At 40.0% G+C, this 23,896-nt stretch overlaps 1 pseudogene; it reads right to left on the bottom strand.

Moving 5' to 3' along the window:
• Nucleotides 1–384: 384 nt before the first annotated feature.
• On the bottom strand, nucleotides 385–1,734 carry LOC103236697 (large ribosomal subunit protein uL3 pseudogene; annotated as a pseudogene).
• Nucleotides 1,735–23,896: the final 22,162 nt, after the last annotated feature.

Genomic DNA, 23,896 nt, shown 5'->3' with positions numbered 1-23,896 from the left:
AGCTCCATCAGGTCATTTATGTTCTTCTCTAAACTGGTTATACTAGTTAGCAATTCCTCTAACCTTTTATCAAGGTTCTTAGCTTCCTTGCACTGGGTTAGAACATGAACATGCTCCTTTAGCTCGGAGGAGTTTGTTATTACCCACCTTCTGAAGCCTACTTCTGTCAATTCGTCAAACTCATTCTCCATCCAGTCTTGTTCCCTTGCTGGCAAGGAGTTGTGATCCTTTGAAGGAGAAGAGGCATTCTGGCTTTTGGAATTTTCTGCCTTTTTGCACTGTTTTTTGCTCATCTTCGTGGATTTATCTATCTTTGGTCTTTGCTGTTGGTGACCTTCGGGTGGAGTTTTTGCGTGGTTGTCGTTTTTGTTGATGTTGATGCTATTGCTTTCTGTTTTAGTTTTCCTTCTTTTTTTTTTTTTTTTTTTTTTTTTTTTTTTCCAGTGGAAAATAACTTTTATTGAGACCCCACCAGCTGCAAAATCTGCTCCTGGCATTAAGCTCCTTCTTCCTTTGCAATTCGATCTTTCTTGAGTGGTCCCATGAATGCTTTCTTCTCTTCCATGGTCTGGAAGCGGCCATGGCCAAACTTGGAGGTGGTGTCAATGAACTTAAGGTCAATCTTCTCCAGAGCCCACCGCTTCGCCTGCACCAGCAAGGACTTGCGGAGGGTGAGCACCCGCTTCTTGGTTCCCACCACACAGCCTTTCAGCATGACAAAGTCATTGGTCACTTCACCATAGTGGACAAAACTACCCAGAGGATTGATGCTCTTATCAGACAGGTCATAGTCAGTGGAAGCATTGTTCTTGATCAGCTTGCCATCCTTGATAAGGTAGCCCTGGCCAATCTTATAGATCTTCTTATTGATCTCAGTGCGGTGATGGTAGCCTTTCTGCCCAGCACGTGCCACAGAGAAGGCCACACGAGCAGGATGCCATGCCCCAATACAGGCCACCTTGCGCAGACCTCGGTGGGTCTTGCGGGGCAGCTTCTTGGTGTGCCAACGACTGGTGACCCCTTTGTAGCCTTTGCCCTTGGTCACCCCGATGACGTCGATCATCTCTTCCTGCCCAAACACCTGGTTCACAGGTACCTGCTGCTCGAGCCTCTCGTGGGCCCAGTCCAGCTTCTCGGCCATGGTGCCTCCGTTCACCTGGATCTCCATCAGGTGGGCCTTCTTCTGGCGCAGAGGAAGCAGGTGCATCTGAGTGTGGGCAATGACACGGATGACTTGGCAGTACTTTTTCATGCTGCTGAAGTCCTTCTCCAGCTGCTTCTTGCCATCCTCATCCTGCCATTTATTGCAGTACTTGGTAAAGGCCTTCTTCTTAGATTTATGCCAGTTCTTATAGAAACGCCTCTTGCATTCATCACTGATGTGCTCAGCGAAGACAGTCTTGAAGGTCCAGAGGCCTCGAGGGGTTTCCACGTAGCCCACAATGCCCACAACCACCATGGGTGGCGTCTCCACAAAGGTTACAGCCTCCACCACCTCCTTCTTGTTCACCTTAGATCTTGGCCTGTCGACTTCCCGCACGATGTGAGTCATGCCAGCCTTGTATCCCAGGAAGGCTGTGAGGTGGACTGGCTTAGACGGATCATCTTTAGGGAAGCTCTTAACCTTCCCGCGATGCCTGCTGCTGCGCTTCCGAGGCAGGAAGCCAAGGGGCCCATGTCTGGGAGCGGAGAACTTTCTGTGAGACATCACGCCATCAAATCCCGCTGGTAGAGGTTAGTTTTCCTTCTAACAGTGAGGCCCCTCTGCTGCAGGTCTGCTGGAGTTTGCTGGGGTTCCACTCCAGACCCTGTTTGCCTGGGTATCACCAGCGGAGGCTGCAGAACAGCAAAGGTTGCTGCCTGTTCCTTCCTCTGGAAGCTTCATCCCAGAGGGGCACCCACAAGATGCCAGCTGGAACTCTCCTGTATGAGGTGTCTTTCACTCCTGATGGAAGGTGTCTCCCAGTTAGGAGGCACAGGGATCAGGGAACCACTTGAAGAGGCAGTATTTCCCTTAGCAGAGCTCCAGCACTGTGCTGGGAGATCCTCTGCTCTCTTCAGAGCTGGCAGGCAGGAATGTTTAAGTCTGCTGAAGCTGTCCCCACAGCCGCCCCTTCCCCCAGGTGCTCTGTCCCAGGGAGATGAGAGTTTTATCTATAAGCCCCTGACAGGACCTGCTACCTTTCCTTCAGAGATGCCCTGCCCAGAGAGGAGGAATCTAGAGAGGCAGCCTGGCTACAGCAGCTTGGCACACTGTGGTGGGCTCTGCCCAGTCCGAACTTCCTGGCAGCTTTGTTTACACTGTGAGGGGAAAATTGTCTACTTAAGCCTCAGTAATGGTGGACACCCCTCCCCCCACCAAGCTCAAATATTCCAGGTCGACTTCAGGCTGCCGTGCTGGCAGTGAGAATTTCAAGCCAGTGGATCTTAGCTTGCTGGGTTCCATAGGGGTGGGATTCACTGAACTAGACCACTTGGCTCCCTGGCTTCAACCCCCTTTCCGTAGGAGTGAACTATTCTCTCTTGCTGGCATTCCAGGCACCACTGGGTTATCAAAAACAAAACAAAACAAAACTCCTTCAGCTGGCTCAATGTGTGCCCAAACGGCCACCCAGTTTTGTGCTTGATTCCCAGGGTCCTGGTGGTGTAGGCACCTGAGGGAATCTCCTGGTCTGTGGGCTGCAAAGAGCATGAGAACACATAGTATCTGGGCCAGATAGCTCCATCCTTTATGGCACAGTCCCTCCCTCCCTTGGCTCGGGGAGGGAGTTCCTTGACCCCTTGTGCTTCCCTGCTGAGATAAAGCTCCCCACTTCTTCTGGTTGCCCTCCATGGTCTGCACTCACTGTCTAACCAGTCCCAATGAGATGAACCAGGTACCTCAGTTGGAAATGCAGAAATCACCTGCCTTCTGCTTTGGTCTCACTGGGAGCTGCAGACCAGAGCTGTTTCTATTCAGTCATCTTACCCAAGGCTATGATAGTGAGAGGTGAAGCCAGCTGGGCTTCTGGGTTGGGTGGGGACTTGGAGAAATTTTCTGTCTAGCTAGAGGACTGTAAATGCACCAATCAGTGCTCTATGTCTAGCTAACGGATTGTAAATGCAACAATCAGCACTCTGTAAAAATGCACCAATCAGCACTCTGTGTCTAGCTAAAGGATTGTAAACACACCAATCAGCACTCTGTAAAATGGACCAATTATCTCTCTGTAAAATGGACCAATCAGCAGGATGTGGGCGGGGCCAAATGAGGGAATAAAAGCTGGCCACCCAAGCCAGCAACCTGCTTGGGTCCCCTTCCATGCTGTGGAAACTTTGTTCTTTCACTCGTCACAATAAATCTTGGGGCTGCTCACTCTTTGGGTCTGTACCACCTTTAAGAGCTGTAACACTCACCGTGAGGATCTGCGGCTTCATTCCTGAGGTCAGTGAGACCACGAACCCACCAGAAGGAAGAAACTTTGGACACATCTGAACATCTGAAGGAACAAACTCCGGACACACCATCTTTAAGAGCTATAACACTCACCGTGAGGGTCCACAGCTTCATTCTTGAAGTCGGTGAGACCAAGAACCCACCTGAAGGAATAAATTCTGGACACAATAGCTATCTTATTGAGTGTCTCAAAAAATTATTAAGACAAAGTGCTATGTGCATTCAGAGTACGCTAAATAGCTTCCAGTCGGGGGAAGCTAGTGAAGTCTTCAGGATGTGGAGGCTGTGAGGCAGCCAGAAATGAACGGCAGAAAAAAAAAAAAAAAAAAACAGCATAAGCTTGGGGAAGCAATGAAGAGACATGGAGGCAAATAGACATGAGGAATAGTTAAGAAACAGCAGTGTGTCCAGTTTGATGGGATCAAGCCTGCTCAAGAACAGAGATTGCAGTTACGTAAGGAATGGTGTCTTGGAGAAAGTTTCTGAAGATCCAGAAATGTCAAAATTCAAAGTTTAGATTTTTTTATTTAAGCTGATGCTTTTTAACATTTATCTGTCTTCTTTCTTTCCCCCTCATTCCCTTTCCTTCTTTTTCTGAGTTTTTTCAAATATCAAAGCAGAGCCCTTCAGATTAAATATTACATGGTTGACTAGAATTGAAAATAGGTGAAATCAAAGATGCTTCATCAAAATGTGTGCTGCATCTGGAGGAAACCTTAAACTTTCCACATGATCCTTTCCTTGAGATGGCTCCTGAGGGTTCCTCCTAGGGCACTTTAAAATCTAGATTAAAACTGCAACTCTAAGTAATTGGGAGTCGAAGAATTTTTCAACTGAGAAGGCAAGCCTTTTCCCAGTAAGCTTTGAGAACATTATTTTGCCTCTCTGGGGTTCATTTTCTCCCTTGTAACATGGAGATAATAATATCTTCCCGAAAGCTTGTAATAATGAGAAACAAAGTATGTGGCATAGTGCCTGGTCTATAGGTGTTCAGATAAATGTAATTGCAAAGTTAATGATTATGACTGTGATAATGGAAACAGAAGGCATTGCCAGACACCAAGTTTCAAATTCCCAATTTTATTACCAGATCTTGGGTAATATTGGGATAGAATTCCTGGCTTACTCCAACACCGGGGGCAGAAGATCCCAGAAACTCAGTAGGCCTCGTGAAGAGTTACCACATCTCTACGTGTGTACCTCTGGCTGTTGCCGGATATCTAGGAAATAAATCTCTTTGAGGTTTTCCTGAGTCTGAACAGGAACCGAGCTGGACTGATCCTCTGTGGTGGCACTGATTGCCCTGGCATGCCTCCACTCAGAAGTGCTACTCTGGTATGAACCTGGTGCACCAAAGACAAAACAATGAACTCTCTTCTCTCCACACTCAGCATGGCATAACCCTAAGTATTTCCTACTCTAGAGGAATCACTGCAGCAGATTTCTCCACTCCAACTCTGGAACTCTGAGTAAAGCAGCTGGTTACACTCTTTTCCCTTTAGACTCCCCATGTGTCATTTTATAAATAAAATACATCTGACTCATTTCATGGCTATGACATATTTTCTGTGAATAGTCATCTTTTATGGAAAGGTAAATTCATTTACTGTTTATTTATTCATTGATGCAACAAACAAGTATTGAATGCTCAGTGTGTGCCAAGCACTGGTTTGAGTAGGCACTAAAAATACATTGACAGACCAGCCTGCAAACTAAACATCACAAAAACGCTAGTGATATGTTTATATTTGTGTGTCTGTGTGTGTGTGGATAGATAGATAGATGTACACACACACTCAAAGGAAATTTAATATGGAAAGTCAAAGTCAACTTCTAAATGTGTTTGTGTCTTTCCAGGCTGACTTATGTGGCATTGCCAACACCATCTGCTCTAGAGCAGAAAGACTACTTAATAGGCAAAAGCAGCTGCCAGCTAGGCTCAATGTACTCTTTTAGTTCCCTCCAGGATGACCTGGTGTGACCACCCTTTCTAGGTAAAGAGGATTCTATCTCCATTTGACAATATATCCTCAACCCGATCAAAGAGAGATCATGTCAACCTGGCTGACTTTAAGTCACAGGAGGGTGGCATTATTATGACTTAATACTACCAAGCAAAGCCAGTGTGTTGATCACTCAGAAGGGTGAATCGAGGTAAGTTTGGTTTGGGATTTGACCGTTATCAATGTTTCTATACCACCGATGTGAGGAAAAATAATATTTCTGAAGAACTAACACATATTAATTTTTCCCTGATATTTTGAGACATAGTAAAATGTGGTGGCTAATCCCTAGAAAGTGGGTGCAGGGAGGGGTGAAGGTAGAAGTCATCTGGGGAAGAAATGAGAATGAAATTTGAGGTCAAGGTGTTCTCCTCTTGCAAAATGATGACTTGAAATAAAAATTAATTTTGCTATAGAAAAAAAAAAAAAACCTTTAAAATCTCTTTCTTAGAGGCTTGATATTGTCAGATGAGAGTTGCAGTTACCTCAGATATTTTACAGGGATTTGCCCTGAAATGAAAGTATCCCAATGCCAGCTGCTCTATAGTAGGCAACTTTGGCAAATTGCTCAATAATGGCAGCAAATATTGCAAGGTTATTGTAAGAAATTTCAAAAATATAAAGTGCCTAAAGAGAAAGCAGACTCATTTATAAAATGACAGCAAATATTGCAAGGTTATTGTAAGAAATTTCAAAAATGTAAATTGCATAAAGAGAAAACAGACTCATTTATAATATTGACATCCATTTCCTATTCTCTCTTCATTCAAAAATAATATAATTAAAATTATCCACATATGGCTTTTAGTCTACTGTGTTTTGACATTGTATAAGTAACATTTTATGAAAGTATATTTTATTAAAGTGTTAATGTTAATATTTTATTAAAATATTAATATTAATGTTAACAATTATTTTACTGTTAAAATGGCCATACTGCCCAAAGCAATCTACAGATTAAATGCTATTCCTACCAAACTACCAACATTACTTTTCATAGATTAGAAAAGACTATTGCAAAATTCATATGGAACTAAACAAAGCCTGAATACCCAAAGCATCTCTAAGCAAATGGAACAAAGCTGGAGGGATCACATTACCTGACTTTGAACTATAAGCCTATAGTAATCAAAACAGCATGGTACTGGTACAAAAACAGATACATAGAACAATGGAACTTAACAGAGAACCCGGAAATAAATCTGCACAACTACAGCCATCTCATCTTCAACAAAGTCTACAAAAATAAGCAATAGAGAAAGGACTCTCTATTCAGTAAGTGATACTGGGATAGCTGGCTAGTCATTGGCAGAAGAAGAAAACTGGACTTCTACTTTTCACCATATACAAAAATTAACTCAAGATAGATTAAAAATGTAAATGTAAGATCTCAAACTATAAAAGTCCTAGAAGAAAACCTAGGCAATATCATTCTGGAAATTGGGCTTGCCAAAGAATTTACGACTAAGTCTTCAAAAGCAATTGCAAGAAAAGCAAAAATTGACAGGTGGGACCTAAATAAACTGAAGGGCTTCTGTACAGTGAAAGAAACTATTAACAGAGTAAACAAACAACCTACAGAATAGGAGAAAACATTCACAATCTATGCATCTGACAAAAGTCTAAGATACAGAATCTTTAAGGACTTAATTCAACAAGCAAAAAACAACAACAAAACCATTAAAAAGTAGGCAAAGAACATGAACCAGACAGTTCTCGAAAGAAGACATACAAGCAGCCAACATATGAAAAAATGCTCAATGTCACTAATCATCAAGGAAAGCAAAATCACATTGACATACCATCTCACACAAGTCAAAGTGGCTGTTATTAAAAAGTCAAAAAATAACAGATGCTGGTGAGGCTGTGGAGAAAAGGAATGCCTATTCACTGTTGTTGGGAATGTTAATTAGTTTAGCCACTGTGGAAAGCAGTTCAGATATTTCTCAAAAAACTTAGAACTACCATTCGACCTAGCAATCCCATTACTGGGTATATATCCAAAAGAAAGTAAGTGGTTCTACCAAAAAGACACACTCGTATGTTCATTGCAACACTATTCACAATAGCAAAGACATGGAATCAATCTAGAGGCCCGTCAAGAGGGGATTGGATAAAGTGTGATACATATACACCATAGAATATTATGCAGCCATAAAAAAGAATGAAATCATGTGCTTTGCCATAACATGGATGCAGCTAGAGGCTATTTTCTGAAGCAAATTAACACAGGAACAGGAAACCAAATACTGAATCCTCTCACTTATAAGTGGGAGCAAAACACTGGGTACTCATGAATATAAAAATAGCAACAACAGACACTGGGGACTACTAGAGCAGGAGGGAGGGAAAGGGGGAAGGGTTGAAAAATTATTGGTTACTATATTACCTGTATGATGAAGTCATTTTACCCCAAATCTGAGCATCACTCAAAATGCTCATGTAATCTATATCCCTTGAATCTGATAAAAGTTTAAAAATTTAGAAAATTAATATTTTAATGTTTTAATGTCATTAAAACATGTAGATAAGAAACTTATTTCTTGCATTATACAACTAACCTATGTTAATTGCAGAAAATTTAGAAAATAAAGTTTAAAAAATAAAATTTTAAAAAGATAACTAATCACTGTTAATATAATTAGCTCTGAAGTATAGGCAAATGTCTTACCTCTAAAAGCTTCCTATTATTTACCTTTAAAATGGACATAATGATAGTAATTTCCTTATAAAACTGTTACATTTCATGTTAATGTAAAATGTTTTTCACAGTTCCTTGTATATCATAAGCACATATTTATAATTTTATACCAGTTTTAAGCAAAGCAACATTAACCTATACAAATTGTTCTGTAAATGTAATCTGCTTTTTTAAAAAATATGAGCATGTATCAGGATCATTTTTCCATGTTAGTAAAACATAAATCTGCAGTATAATTTGAGTAACTATGTAGTATTTCTTTTTATGACTGTGCCATACTTAGGAGACAATTAGACTGCAAACATAATTCTTAATGGTTGTATAATATTTCATCATAAATATGTACTTGGATTTATTTAACACTTTGTGTCATCTGTTATGATTCAGCTGCCTAGGGAAAATGAGGCCATCTTAACAGTAATAAAATGTATTTCTCTGAGACTCTTCCAACTTTCTTCTGCTGAACTTTAGGTTATCTTTAAAGACTCTTTCTCTCTTATCCAACAGTCCCCAAGGGATTCACCCATCCCTTCAATCCACAAATAAGGAGCACATGCCATGTACCGGACAGTGCAATAGGGATGCAATAATGAGAAAAAAAGGATGCAGCTGCTGCTCTCTTGGCATTTCCAGTCTTAAAGGGAAAACCAAACCTTAACCAAATAATCTCCCAGGTAATCAAACACAGACTATGTTACGCACTACAAAGACAAAATAGAATGCCATTAGAACAATGGCAAAGGGCCAAATATAGACTGGGGCTCAGGGAAGGTCTCTAAGGATTTAGATGATTGTGATGAGATCTGAAGTGTGGAGAGGCTCCCTCGGTCTGGGGAATGGTTCAGGATAAAGAGGGTTGCTTCTGGCAAGAGGAACAGCAAGAGCAAAAGCTCCCTAGCAGGAGGAATAGTGGTTGCTTGAAGCCTCTAGGCTCTAGGTGAATGCATATGAGGAACAACATGCAAAGTCAAGCTGGCAGGTACCACCCATGTGTTTGAAAATGTAGGCTTTATTGTTATTCAAGCATGGTTGGGCCAACAGATCAGGAGATAACTGTCATTAAAAATTTGTTATACTCACACATCCCCAGAGGAGGAGAGCCTGCCACACCACACCGAGGCTGAGTTAGGGGTTGGGTTGGGGGCTGGGACATGGAGAAACACCAGAGTCAGTCAGGAGGCAGAGAGATTTAGTGAGAAATGTGGGAAATAATCTTTATGGTTATTTTCATGGGAAGGAACAGAACAGACAGGGTATGCAGATTTAGGATTGGCTAGTTTGAATAATTTCAGCAGGCTCTAGGGTAGTCCCTAGTTTTCTGGTGCCAGGCCCTGGGGTGATTAGGAAAGTGGTATAGTGGCCCTGAGTGTGAGAGCCTTAGGGAGGAGGTGGTTGGGGGTATGGAACCTTAACTGGTTAGTGCACATATAAAAGACACTCATAGGCTAGTTTCTTACTATCTCTGGGAATTAGCTAGCCCTAGGTGGGACAGGCTTTTCAAAGTCAGCAAGGTTGGAAAATGTTAATGCCCTTTTCATGGAACTCCGCAATTCTACCTCTATGGATGGAAGCTGGGAAGCATGACTATTCTTATCCCATTAAGAACTGTGCTCCAGTTGGCTGTTTCAGTTTGGGAGACTCCATTAAGCTCACTCAGTCTACCCCAAATCGGTAAACATGGTACCAAATAAAGGAAAAGAAATTAATCAAGGGAATAACGAGCCCTTGTAATGACTCGACACCTGCTACACCAGAAGAGACTGGTTTTTGAAAACTCTGACTCCATCTTACTTGACACCTTTGCAGAGGTGCTATAAACTAGGAGAGATCAGTTAAAGGTAATGACAATGTTGGGAAATATTTCCTGATATTACTAAAGTTCTGTTCTGTGAATTGTTCCCTGAGAAATTAAACACCTTCTCATTGAGCCTGAGAACTAGCCCTGAATTTCATGAAAGATTGAAAAGCTCATCACCAGCAGGTCTATTTCTGCTCTCAAGAGAAACTGCTAATCCTCAGAGGCCAGCCCCTTCCCCACCCCTCAGAATAGCTATTGTAGCTCCCAGATGGTCAGAAGTTTTTTTTTTTTTTTTTTTAAGTTTTATCATTCTATATTATTTTAATGGTTTTGTTCCATTATGACCTTGTTCAATTATAAAATAAAATATGAGCTATCTAACTAAATAAGCTTTAGTAAATGCATAGAATTGTACACTGTGATATAGCTTAAAAGTGAGTGTAGAAGGGTGATATCAGCAAGATGGTGGAGGAGAAATTTTCAGCACTTGTTCCTTCACAGAAACACCAATTTGAACAACCATCCATGCATGAAAACATCTTCATAAGAGCTAAGGAATCCATATGAGATATTACAGCACTTGGGTGGAGCATAGAAATAAAAAAAGACACCCTAAAGAAGGTAGAAAGAACAGTTTCACCTTATCTGCATCCCTCCTCCACACAGTATGGAGAAAGATACCCTCCACCTGGGGGAAGAAGAGTGAAGTGAGCACCTGACTTCAACTCTAGTTAACCCTGGCACCAGGCCCACTCCAATGGACCCAAGTGCCAAGCCCATCTCCATGGACTCAGGTGCCAGGCCTGCCCCAGCACCAGACCAGCCCCAGTGGACTCATACTTAAGTCATGCTCCAGCACCAGGTCAGCTCCTACGGAAACAAATTCAGGCTCACCTTTGTGGACCCAGTCTCCAGGCTTGTCCCTGAAGACACAGACTCCAGGCCAACACTTATGGACCCAGTCATGAGCCCTGCCCCATTGAACTCAGGTTCCAGGCATACCCCTGCAGACCCTGGTGTGAGGTCAGTCCACCTAAGTACTCCAACAGGAAGCACACACATGGACCCCACCAGATGGTCCACTCAAAATTTCTAGGCAAGGTGACTGGAGAATAGCTTTCTCTGTTGAAGATAGTTTGTAAATATTGAAAGAGGTATCTATTTCTTAAATGTGTAGACACCAATACAAAGACACAGGGATCATTAATAATCAGGGAAGCACACCACCACCAAAGGAACAAATTAAAACAAAGAAACCAACCCTAAAAAAATGAAAATGCATGAACTGACGAAGCACTCAAAATAATTGTCTTAAACAAGCTCCACCTAGCTACAAGAGAACACAGACAATGAAATAAAATCAGAAAAATAATACATGAGCAAGATAAGTTTAAGAGACAGAAACCATAAACCATAAACAAATACCAATGAGAAATTCTGGAGCTGAAGAACACAATGACTGAACTAAAAACCTCCATGGCATGCTTTAACAGTAGGCTCAGTCAAGCAGAAGGAAGAATCAGTGAGCTCAAAAATACATCACTAGAAATTATGAGAAACAAAAAGAAAAAAAATGAAAAAGAGTGCATAAATCCTACAGAAGTTATAGTACACCATTGAGCAAACCAATCTATGCATTATGAAAGTTTCAGAAGGAGCAAAGAAAAAAGGAACAAAGAAAAAGGGAGCAAAGAAAAAGGGAGCCAAACTCAAAGAATTAAAGAACCTCAGATAAATAAAGAAATGGTCACTGGGACACATTACAATCAAATTCTCAAAAGTTAATTACAAAGGGAGAATTTTGAAAGCATTAAGAGGAAAGTGACTGGTCACAAGTAAGGAACTCTCATAAAACCATCAGTGGACTTCTCAGAAGAAACCTTGCAGACCAGGAGAAAGTGTAATGCTATATTCAGAGTGCTGAAATATAAAAAAAACTCTGTCAGCCAAGGATACCATATTTAAGAGAGCTATCTTTCAGAAATAGACAGAGAGTCATAGACAAACAAAAGCAGAGAGAGTTCATTACTGCTAGACCTGCCTTACAAGAAACACTAAAGGGAGTTTGTCAAGTTGAAACAAAAGGATGCTAACTAACAATATGAAAACATAAAACTCACACTAAAGATGAGAATATAGTCAAATTCAGAATACTTTAATAATGTAACAATGGTATATAAATTACTTTGACCTCTAGTATGAAATATAAAACTATTAAAAATAATCATAATTACAATAATTGGTTAATGGATGGATAATATAAAAAGATGTAAATGGTGATGTCAAAAACACAGAATATGGGAGGAGGAGAAATTAAGCATAGAGTTTTTGTATGTGATCAGAATTAAGTTGTTATCAGTTAAGTTGTTATCAGCTTAAAACAGGCTGTCCTAACTATGAGATGATTTATGTAGGCTTGATGGTAATGACACAAAAAAATGTCTAGTAGGTATAAAAAAGATAAAGGAATAAGCATAACACTGCAAAATCATCAAATCAGAAAGAAAGACATCAAAAGAAGAAGAAGAAAGGAACTACAAAATCATCAGAAAACGATTAACAAAAGACAATAGTAAATTCTTACCTCTCAATAATTATTTTAAATGTAAACAGATTAAAATATCTAATTAAAAGACATAGGGCCAGGCACTGTGGCTCATGCCTGTAATCCTAGCACTTTGGGAGGCCAAGGTGGTTGGATCACCTGAGGTCAGGAGCTCAAGACCAGCCTGGTCAACGTGGTGAAACCCCAACTCTACTAAAAATACAAAAATTAGCCAGATGTGGTGATGGGTGCCTGTAATCCCAGCTACTCAGGAGGCTGAGGCAGGAAAATTGCTTGAACCCTGGAGGTGGAGGTTGCAGTAAGTTAAGATAATGCCACGGCACTCCAGCCTGGGTGAGAGAGCAAGACTCCATCTCAAAAAAAAAAAAAAAAAAAAAAAAAAAAGACACAGACTGGCTGAGCGGATAAAAACAAAATTCAAATATATGCTCCTTAAAAGAGACTCAGTTTAGTCCTAAGTACACACATAGGCTGAAAGTGCAGGGATGGAAAAAATATTTCATAAAAATGTTAATTAAAAGAAAGCAGGGGTGGCTATACTTACATCAGACAAAATTGACTTTAAGTCAAAAACTATCACAAGAAACAAAGAAGGTCATTATATAATGATAAAGATGTCAATTTATCAAGAATATGCAACAATTATAAATATATATTCACCCAACATTGGAGGACCTAAATATATAAAGCAAATATAAACAGAATTGAAGGGAGAGTAGACAGCAATACCATATGAACCAGTAATCTCACTTCTGAGTCTATATCTAAAATATCTAAAGGAAATGAAATCAGTATTCTTTTATTATTATTGTTACTGAGACAGGGTTTTGCTCTGTTGCCCAGACTGAAATGCAGTGGCATGATCATGGCTCACTGCAGCCTCCACCTCCTGGGCTCAGGTGATCCTCCTGCATCAGCCTCCTGAATAGCTGGGATTACAGGTACCTAACACCATGCTGGGCTAATTTTTGTATTTCTTTTTGCTGTTTTTTGTTTGTTTGTTCGTTTGTTTGTTTGTTTGTTTTTGTAGAGACAAGTTCTCACTATGGTGCAGAGGCTGGACTCCGGAACTCAAGCAATTTGCCTGCCTTGGCCTCACAAAGTGCTGAGATAACAGGCATAAGCCACGGTTTCTGGTCCTGAAATAAACATCTTGAAGAGATACCTACACTCTCATGTTCATTGTAGTATTATTAACAATAGCCAATATATGAAATAAACTTGTGTCCATCAAATGATGAATGAATAAAGAAAACATGGCATGTATATACAATGAAATATTATTGAGCCTTAAAAAGGAAGGAAATTGCAACAATATGGATGAACTTGGAGAACACTATGCTAAATGAAACAGGATAGGCACATAAAGACAAATATTGCATGATTTCATATGTAGAACCTAAAAACGTCAAACTCATAAAAGCAGAAAGTAGAATGGTGGTTGCTACAGGTAGGGAGAAGTAGGAGAAATGAGATGTTGCTCAAAGAGTACAAAGCTTTGACTATATAGGATGATAAGCTCTGGAGATCGAATACATAGCACAGTGACTATAGTTAGTAATACTGTATTGCACACTTTAATTTCCTTTTTTGTTTTGTTTTGTTTTGTTTTTTGAGATGGAATGTCGCTCTGTTGCCCAGGCTGGAGTGCAGTGGCATGATCTCGGCTGACTGCAAGCTCTGCCTCCTGGGTTCACACCATTCTCCTGCCTCTGCCTCCTGAGTAGCTGGGACTACAGGACTCCACCACCACACCTAGCTAATTTTTTGGCATAATTCAAATGTTCTAAGAGAATAGATCTTAAATATTCTCAGCACCAGAAAAAAAAGCTAATTATGTGAGGTGATACATATGTTAAGTAGCTTGATTGTGGTAATAATTTCACAGTGTATGTATATATCAAAATATCACATTGTATACTTCAATATACACGATTTCTATTTGTCAATTGTACTTTAATAAGACTGGGGGGGAAGAAGACCCCCAAAAATGAGACGCATAAAATAAGTTGAAGAACAGTACATAAAATGTATTTTCAATTGTGTTATTAAAAAGAAAAGATATTTTAGTGTTCATGAAACATATCTGGACTGAGAAAATGGCTGTCATAGGGAAGAGGTGTGAGGATGTCAGGAGAGTGATAAGACACAGGAGATGTTTTTTTATTCAGAGGTTTTGAAAACATTGTCTGCTTTTCCACATGGGGATTCTCCAGGTGACAGGATGCCATTTAGGAGGCTCATGCCTTGTATGTAATTTAAACCATTAAGCTCTTTATTTGTTTACTAAAGGTTGTACTTTAATTATAGGTCAGAAAGACTCCTAATGAAATAAATTAGTCTTTCACAAAACTGTTTTATATGCCTTTCACTTTTCAGAATGGCTATACCTTCCACCAAAGAATATAGTGAATCTTTCAAGTAACTAATATATATTTCTCTTGTTTGATCAATGCCCACCTACTTGGCACGTTTTTATTGACTCGTAGCAACACTGATTTTGCGGTAAACAGTTACAATAGTTTCTAGGCAAAGAATGCTTTGTATGGTAGACATACACTACCCCCAAAAATGAGACAAGTCATTCAGTGGCTGATCACAGTTGAAAGCAGAATCAGTAAATCTCTGTAACATTGGGCTTGCCAAACAGAGAGAGCCCTGTTGCACTACAAATACACTGACTAGTGAGAGAGAGAACCTCCAGGTCACATCATTCACTCCACACCCCCGACTATCTTCTTCTCGTCCAACTTTTTTTTTCCATGACCATATTGCAGTCTCTGCTGAAACTTAAGAAAGACTAAAAATCAGGGACAGCTGTTGTAGTTGGAAACAACCATGTTTTCTGTGTTATAGTGGCCATTGAGCCCGACAGCTGCACATATGCAAGGCCAGTCAGTGTTCACTTTAATAGAAGTGTCTTCTCTGTTTGGAAGAAAAAAATGCCATCAGAACCTCAGATTATAAGCTGATACTGAGGGTTGGTTCATTTTTGCAGAAGAAATATTTTATCATTTGTTTCTTTCACACATATAAACTTAGATGATGGCACTTGCAGTTAATTTAAAGTCAAAGTGGGGAATCACATAGATATATGTATATATATTTAAATATTTTATTTTTTCTTAAACTATAGAAGTTTATTTATTTCCTAATGTCTAATGTAGAGCCAGTGATGATTTTGGTGTGAACACGGTGTTTGGAGTTCTCTTGTTGCCTCTTTTATGTGAATGTCACTTTGTATTTTGTACAATTTCTTAATGTATTATGCATTATAGATTTATTTAAAGTAGAATTAATACTCCAAGATAGTTATAAAACAATCTGAGAGTAGCTTCCATTTAGATTATTACAATTTTTCCCCAAAGAATTAACTCTTTCATACATAACTCCTCAGCAACACTTCTGGTAGTTTACTGTACTAATACTTCTTAGTATTCATAGAAAAAAATGTATTAGTTCATTTTCACACTGCTGATAATGACATACCTGAGACCGGGAAGAAAAAGAGATTTAATTGGACTTACAGTTCCATATGGCTGGGGAGGCCTCAGAATCATGGTGGAAGGTGAAAGGTACTTCTTACATGGTGGCAGCAAGAAAAAATGAGGAAGACGCAAAAGAGGTTTTTTTTGTTTTTTTTTGTTTTTTTTTGTTTTTTTACATAAACCAATCAAATCTTGTGAGACTTATTCACTGTCATGAGAATACCATGGAAAAGACTGGCCCTCATGATTCAGTTGCCTTCCCCAGGTCCCTCTCACAACACATGGAAATTCTGAGAGATACATTTCAAGTTGAGATTTGGGTGGGGACACAGTCAAACCATATTTTAAAAAACTACTCTCTTTTCACTCGATTTCACTGGCTTATATAATATATAATTAAATCTATATAATTGAAATAACAAGTACAACTGGCATTTACTAGCTTGAAGACAAAGTCCAACTGATCCTTGGGCAGTAAGTGGCTCTCCTGGAGGGAGGAGAGGGGGTAGGTATCTGTGGGAACAGCCCATAGGAGTGCCCCATCAGTCACCAAGTGCATCTATCAGCACATCTTACTTAACTCTGGGAGAAGGTGATGTACATGTTGGTTCAAGGAACATTTGCTGTTTATTAATTTCTTTTAGAAATTTTTAATGCATTTTAAGCAACATGACCCTTTCTTCAGTTGAAATCTTACACAGAAAAACAGAATATCCATCAAGAGAGGAGCTGTTCTGGGGGAATTATATTCCTCATCTCTATTCCCCCATGGTGGTCCTTGAGAAACATCTAGAACTGTCCCAGGCTATATGAAGCACAGTATAACAACCTATGACAGAGTCCAGTCCTTTTGCATTAAGTGATATGCTGGAATCTAAAGATCTTCTGACTGGAGCTCAGTTTTTCTGCTTCCTGGGCTTATACTTTTTCTGTTACATTTTCCATCTTTTACTTCCCATGTGACTTGCAGCTGCCTCTCATGGGGTCTTTTTGACATCTGATTATCTCTGAGTGGCAGCCCAGAGTCACTTACAAGTGCCCAAGTACTCACCTCCTTGGTGTCAGCCCTGATATTTGGCCTAGAGATTAGGAAGGAAAATAGCTTGGCTCAGCATGGCCTTACTCTATATAGTTAACTGAACTTACCACTAGCGACTGATCCCTATGAATCAGGTGTATGGTGGACCAGGCATGAATTTCTTTCTTTCTCAACTTTTCTTCAAGACTGTTACTTTTCAGTAGTCTGTGGGTAAGAGTTTTTTTTTTTTTTTTTTTTTTTTTTTCTGAGACAGAGTCTCACTCTGTCACCAGGCTGGAGTGCAGTGGCACAATCTATGCTCACTGCAACCTCCACTTCCTGGGTTCAGGCGATTCCCCTGCCTCATCCTCTTGAGTAGCTGGGACTACAGGCATGCACCACCACCCCCAGATAATTTTTTGTATTTTAGTAGAGACAGGGTTTCACCATGTTGGTCAGGAGGGTCTTGGTCTCCTGACCTTGTGATCTGTCCCCCTCGGCCTCCCAAAGTGCTGGGATTACAGGTGTGAGCCACCATGCCCGGCCAGAAATATTTTTATTGCCTTCAGATTGCTCCCAGGCGAGGTTGTATACAAGCTGGGCTTGGTCTGTAAAAGGAGATGGAAGGGTAAAAGGAAATTCTAGGCAGAGGGAGTATCAAATGCAGAGGCCTTAACTTGACTTCACCAAGCATGGTATTGCAGAAGCAAAAGGTAAGAACAAAAGCCAGAATCATGAAGGGTTTTATAACTGTGCTAAGAGGGAGTGGAAAGTTATCAAAGTTAAAAGCAAGCAGGGGAATGGTATGATCAGACTGTGATTTAGATGGGTCACCTGTCAACACTGGAAAATGAATGGGGACAAGGAGAGATTGAGGCAGGGAGACCAGATAGGGAGCTGTAACAGTAACTCAGGGGAAGATGATAGAGACCTGAACTAAGGCAATGATAATTCAAATAAAGAGGAGGAGATAGATTCCTAGATATTAAGCATGCCTATACCTAGGACACTTTCCAATGCTAACTGACTAGAACGCTGGATTAAAGTGCCAAAACAATCTTCGGGGACATGAAAGAGAGTGTAGATTTCACATGTAATCAAGCTTCAGTTTCAGTTTTAGGGAATATTGTAGAGCTTCTAGTTTTCCTATTGGGGTTGCCTTGTATGGCTAGATATGCTGTGCACTAACACAACTTTAGTTTTTAAATTTTTTAATTTTTTTTGAGATGGAGTTTCACTCTTGTTGCCCAGGCTGGAAGGCAATGGCACGATCTTGGCTCACCACAAACTCTGCCTCCAGAGTTCAAGTGATTCTTCTGCCTCAGTCTCCTGAGTAGCAGGGATTATAGGCATGCGCCACCATGCCTGGCTAAGTTTGTATTTTTAGTAGAGACGGGGTTTCTCCATGTTGGTCAGGCTGGTCTCTAACTCCCGACCTCAGGTGATCCACCCGCCTCGGCCTCCCAAAGTGCTGGGATTACAGATGTGAGCTACCATGCCCGGCCACAACTTTAAAATGTGCTATGATTATAGACCGGAATGCTTGAAGCCTCTTTGAGTTGTGCAGTGCTTCAACTCTTCTTCTTATGGTTGCGCAAACAAAATTTTCCAAAGATAATCTACTCAGCTTCTTGAGAAATGTCATGTGAGGTATATAAGCCCTAAGATCTAATGTAAGACTGAAACAGTTATTGCTCCACACAAGTGCTGAGAGAGGTAAGAGAGGAATGCCGATGGCAACAGGTTCTCAGGTAGCTGGGGAAGGACCCCACAAGAAGGTAATATAAAGCCCTTTGTATCAAAACAGACTGAGGGAAAACTTCCACTTCCATCAATGTGTCACAGCCTGGAAACCGGTCCCAGTAGGTCCACTCCACCATGGTGCCCAATTCAGGGGCTCAGGATATGGACTGCAGAAGAATGTGGAAGAGTCTCTAGATTGCAAAGCTCCTCCATAGGATCTGCTCCCAAAAACCAACAGTCCTTTTTCTTTCCATTCTCTTTTTGGGAAAGGCTAAGATACATGCACCTTCCTTTGCTTCACTGTAGCCAATAAAGTTTGTAAGTCTTCTAGAAGTAGGCCCTTTGTTCACAATCCATGGTGTATCTGAAATATGTGAAGAAGTAAATGAATGTCTGTACTTGCCCATTTCTGTACACAGTAGATGTATTTCTGATAAGTTGTAGATATACTTCATAGAAACCAAATTTTACTTTTGAATAGTTTTTATCATGATGACATTATAAAACTGTCTAGCAATTATAGTTTATTTAAACATTTATTAAGCATTTTAACCCAGGGTGGACGTCTGTAAGAGAGGAAAATTGCAGATGAAAGTACACACACTGTGTTGATTATAATATCAGTGCTTAACACATATATGTACCTGACATATAGTAGATGCTTGATGAATATTCACTGACCACAAATAAATGAGTCTGTTCAACCAAGAGCTTCTACACAAATTATCTCATCACTAACAAGTCTGTGAAGTAGGTGTTGTTATCTTTGTTTTGCATAAAAGAAAACAGAAGCTCAAAAATGTTAATTGACAAGTCCTAGTTTCTATTCATTTTGAAGATGGAATAATTGAGTACGTGAAGAATATACAACTAGTTGATAGGCACAAAAAGAGAAAAAGAAAAAAGGCAAAATACAAAAAAATCCAGGAAATTTTGACTTCTTAACTCTCCTATTTTGTTCTGCCTATTGTTATCACTTCCTTCATTTTTTAGCTAGCATTATATAACACTTATTTCTTTTTTTTTCTATCTGCTTTCAGATTGAAAGATTTGTTTTCCAAAATTGTTATCCTAATTTGCTGGGTTGACTTGACAAACTGATAAAATAGATATTTTCTGGTGAAGAACAAACAAGCTTCAAAAAAAATAGCAGGTGTTGAAAATGATGGATGGAAGGGGCCATGATTCACTGGGACTCTGATGTTTCCTCTGCACAAAATCTAATGCAGTTGACCCTAATGTTGGGGAAAGCTGGTTTCATAGTGTCACCTCTCCAATATACCACAAAGTAGAGACTCTGCCCATTTGTGGTTATTCAGGTTCCCACATCTCTCCCACCTGCGTGGAGACCTCCTGGGCTAAAGTCAGCTCAAACCATCACATCCTCTCTTGGTGATCCCCATGGCTTCCACTGGAGATCATGTTACTTGGTTCCTGTCCTAAACCAGTGCTGAGCTTTGTACACTTGATGTGCTTTTTCTCTCCTATCTTTTTTTAGGTGAGGGTGAACAGAAGTCCAAGGATCAGGTGCTGGCTACAGAACAGAGAGATTTAGTTTCTGTCAGGATCAAAGGTAAACATAAACCAAAAATAAGGACAGCACCTCCACTGTTAGGGTCCTTTCAGACAATAAAACAGGATACATATTTACAATCTGCAAACACCACTCAGGAGAATTTGTAGCAAGCAATGCACTGTCTTAATTTGATTGACCCAACCCTTTTTTTGGGGCATTGGGTCTCTGCAACCTCAGATGACATTTTCCAAGAACTGCAGAAACCTCAATCTTATCTTTGGTTAAACTTCTTTCATTCAACCTGCTCTGATTCAGAGATCTTTTTATTCATACTTTTTCTAAATCATTGAGCAGGAATTGATTAAATATCAGACTTTAAAACAAAAAATAAATTTGCTGGGGGTTTTAGTTGATAAAAGAATGTCCAATAAGATAGAAATAAATACATGCATGCATGAAATTTTGGTGGAGGTGGCAATGTACTCCCCAGCAAGTAAACTGCAAATTCACAATGGTGTTTACTGAAGTGCACTATTTTTAGAAAAGGCAAGTCTAATAGAGGTTGGCTTTGAGAGCTGTTTGATCCAGCCTTTCATCGCTATGAGGTGGAGACAACTTTGGCAAGCCCTCAGCAGGGAGAAATCACCACCAGGGCTTCCACTGCACGAACCTCTGCTCTGGTGACCAAACATAGACTTGCTGCTTCAGGAAGGTTTGCATAAAAAGGGATTGATTTTCATTTGATTCTGCAAATGGACTCTCTGAGCTAGCTTGGAGGAAAGGAAGAGAATAAAAAGGGGAACAAAATTTATTTGGCAGTTCTGGCCAGCTTCCAAACGCTTCAAGCTGCCAGCACAACTGGCTTAATCTGCTTCTTTAGAGCAGAAGACATGCTTAACTTTCAAGGCCAGAAACTCAAGACTTAATGAGGGATAATCTAAAATTCTGAATCTTTTTTCTGGTAAGAAACAAAAGCAAAAGAGAAAAAAAGCAAGTGACTATTCTTGGACTCTTCTGCACTTAAAAATTTTTTAATTGCAGGAATGGTGGTCGTTCTCCTTTAAAAACATTTTTAAAATTGTAAAAATGTGCAACATCTATAAGAAAGAATCCTCCTGCATGTGTTGTTATTATATTATTGAGTTAAAACAGTTTAAGACAAGAAAATATCTCTCTGAAATAAGATTTATTGAACTTGATCTAAAATTGCTACTTTTTTGCAGACCATTTATCATGGGCAGGCATTAATTTTAGTCTAGTTACAAAGATGAAAGATCAATAAAACATATTCCCTATACTCAGGGACCTCACAATCTAGCAGGAGAAACACAAACTCATGAATATATAAAGATATGTCTCCTAATTTTCATGCAGTATGAACAGCATTATATGAAAGATATGGGCAAGATGTGAAACAAGGTAAGGTAGCAACAAATCCAGCCTAGGTGGACAGAAGTTGATTAAGGCTTCACAAGGATATTAATGTTTGAGCTGGACTTTAAGGAAATATTATCTAACAAGTGTTGGAAGTGAGACCAGGACTAAGTGAGGACTTAGAAAGCACTTGCTAATGGTGAGGTCAGCTCTGTTCAGACAAGGGGGCTGGGCCACACACAAGATTGCACAGCTCCTACCACCTGGTCAGAGCTCCAAGAGACTTCACCAGAACTGGAGCACTAAGCTTCTGACAGGGCTTCTTGCTTTACCCATTATCCTTCTGTAGAAGACTTTTCTCCCCAGAGTGTTAAGACTCAATCCTTTAATATATAAATCATTTATTTCTTAAACACTTATTTATAGAGTGCCTACTATATGTCAGGCTCTCTACTAGACACTTGGAATACACCAGTAAACAAAACAGAAAAAAAGCCTTGCTGAACTAATTCCTTAGCAGTGGGAGATAGTCTCACCATGAAAAAACATAATAGATAAGTATAAACTAAAATTTATAGTATGTTAGAAAGTAGTATTATTTTTTAAAACTATGAAAGCGGATCAGAAAGACTGGAGCTGGGAGGAGGTTAAAGTTTTAAAAAGAGTGGTCATGGTAGACGGCACTGAGGCATTGGTCTTTAAGCATAGACCTGAAGGGGTTAGCCATGTGAGTGATTGGGGAAGAGTGTTATAGGTAGAGGGAATAGTCGATACAAATGACAAAAGTGTTTTCAAAAACCGCAAAGAGGTCATTGTGGCTGGAACAGGGATTGAGGGAGAAAGAAATAAAGTCATCTCACGAAGGGTCAGGGTATTACAAGATATCTGGCTTTGCTTGGTGGGAAATGGGTTTTGAGCAGAGGAATGACATGCTCTGATTTATATTTCAAAATGAAACAACCTGGCTGACTTGAGAATAGACTACAGGAGAAAATGTTGAAATGGAGCATGCTTGAGAGACTACATCAGCAACCAGGAGAGAGGAGGAGGAGGCTGAAAACAGGGAAATAAGTAGAGGAAGTTGGGTGAAGCAGTGAGAGTCTGGATATACTGTGAAAGCAGAGCCAATAGGATTTGCTGATGAATTGACTGTGAGGTGAGAATGGAAGGAGTTGGTGATGACACCAAGGTTTTTGGCCTGAGCATCTGAAAGAATGGAGTTGCCATCCACTGAAATGGAAAAGACTATAGGTAAAACAGTCTTGGGGATAAGACAAGGAGATTAATTTGGGTCATAGCATATTAAGTTTAGACACCCCAACAGAGACAGAAACCTGAGTTTATGGGAGAGGTGAGAATGGGGATATTCATTTGGAAATCAATGGTGTATAAATTGTATTGAGTCATGAGCCTGGGTGAGATCACAAAGTGAGTATGTATACAGGGAGAAGAAAAGAAGATCATGTGCTGGGAAAGGAACAAGCTCAAAAGACTGAGAAGGAGCAATGATCAAGGTAGGAGGAATACCCAGGCAGTGTAGTTGCCTGGAAACCAAATAATGAAAGTTATCATCAAAGAGTAGAAAATGGACAACCCTGTCAAATTCTGATGAAAAAAAGCAGAGAACTGCCCTTTGTATTTATCAGCATACAACTTATTGTTAAATCCAGGGAGTCATTGGTAAATTTTACAAGAGCAATTTTGGTAGAGTGGTCAAGGTAAATCTTGATTGGAGTAAATTATTCACAATTTCTGCTTTGGAGCCATATTCCCAACCTTTTCTTATTTTTGCCCTGCATCTGATCCTCCTACTCACCTTGCTGTTTTCTTTTTTCTCTTCTTCAACTTATATTTTAAGTTCAGGGGTACATTTGCAGGATGTACAGATTTGTCACATAGGTAAAGGTGTGTCATGGTGGTTTGCTGTACAGATTATCCCATCACTCAGGTATTAAGCCCAGCATCCATTAGCTATTCTTCCTGATGCTCTCCCTCTCCCCACTCCCTCAACAGACTCCAGTATGTGGTGTTCCCCACCATGTGTCCATGTATTCTCATCATTCAGCTCCCACTTATAAGTGAGAACATGCATTGTTTGCTTTTCTGTTCCTGTGTTAGTTTTCTGAGTATAGTGGCTTCCAGTTCCATCCATGTCCCTGAAAAGGACATGATCTCATTCCTTTTCATGGCTGCATAGTATTTCATGGTGTTATGTACATTTTCTTTATCCAGTCTATCATTGATTTACATTTA

This window comes from Chlorocebus sabaeus, chromosome 7 (assembly GCF_047675955.1).
Source record: "Chlorocebus sabaeus isolate Y175 chromosome 7, mChlSab1.0.hap1, whole genome shotgun sequence".
Lineage (NCBI taxonomy): Eukaryota > Metazoa > Chordata > Mammalia > Primates > Cercopithecidae > Chlorocebus > Chlorocebus sabaeus.
Note: the sequence above shows the minus strand (reverse complement) of the source record. Positions and strands in the feature narration are given on the sequence as shown.